This window comes from Piliocolobus tephrosceles, chromosome 12 (assembly GCF_002776525.5).
Source record: "Piliocolobus tephrosceles isolate RC106 chromosome 12, ASM277652v3, whole genome shotgun sequence".
Lineage (NCBI taxonomy): Eukaryota > Metazoa > Chordata > Mammalia > Primates > Cercopithecidae > Piliocolobus > Piliocolobus tephrosceles.
The window spans coordinates 46,506,502-46,507,601 of NC_045445.1; positions in this window are offsets into that span (position 1 = coordinate 46,506,502).

Here is a 1,100-nt window from a genome sequence, read left to right on the forward strand (position 1 = left end):
ATGACAATATATCAGATTTACAGAACTCGCCATGATTTACATATAATAATGCCAGAAAGAAAAAATCTCCTCAAACTTTTAGGGATGGATGAACATGGACAAATTAGACCATCAGAATAGGGACAATGTATGTGTCAGGTAGGCATTAAGTTCATAAGAGATTTTTAAAAATTGGCAGAATTATATGTAAATCATGGCGAGTTCTGTAAATCTGATATATTGTCATTCAAAAGAAATGTGCTGAGTACCTATATACCAGGGCCTCTGGAGGGTGTGCCTACCGAGAATTAACAGTACACTATCCTTTCCCTTGAGTGGAGCAGACAAGACAGATACTTACAGAAATAAGGTTAATAATGGGGGCATGAGAAACATGATCATATTGAAAGAATCTGGGAAGGGTCTTGCAGAAAATGGGTGAGGTAAGACCGAAGATATTAACCTGAGGATACAGAGCGGGGAGAAGAGCTTTAACAAAGGCCATGGGCAGGTGAATGTATATATGGGGTGAGGCGAGGAAGGGTGTGTTCAGAGCTCAGGCAAGAAAGGCAGCTAGAAGCCTGTGATGGTCGGATATTTTTTTTTTTTTTAAAGACAGGGGCTTGCTATGTTGCCCATGCTGGTCTCAGATCCTCCTGCTTCAATCTCCCAAGTAACTGGGACTACAGTCATGTGCTGTTGCACCAGCTGATGGTGAATTTTATGTGTCAACTTGAGTAGACTGTGGTCCCAGTTATTGAATCAAACACTGATTTAGGTGTTGCTGTAAAGGTATTTTGTAAATGTGATTAGCATTCATAATGGGTCGACTTTAAGTACGGAGATTTTCCAGGCCGGGCGCGGTGGCTCAAGTCTGTAATCCCAGCACTTTGGGAGGCCGAGGCGGGCGGATGACAAGGTCAGGAGATCGAGACCATCCTGGCTAACACGGTGAAACCCCGTCTCTACTAAAAAAATACAAAAAATTAGCCGGGCAAGGTGGCGGGCGCCTGTAGTCCCAGCTACCCGGGAGGCTGAGGCAGGAGAATGGTGTGAACCCGGGAGGCGGAGCTTGCAGTGAGCTGAGATCTGGCCACTGCACTCCAGCTTGGGTGACAGAG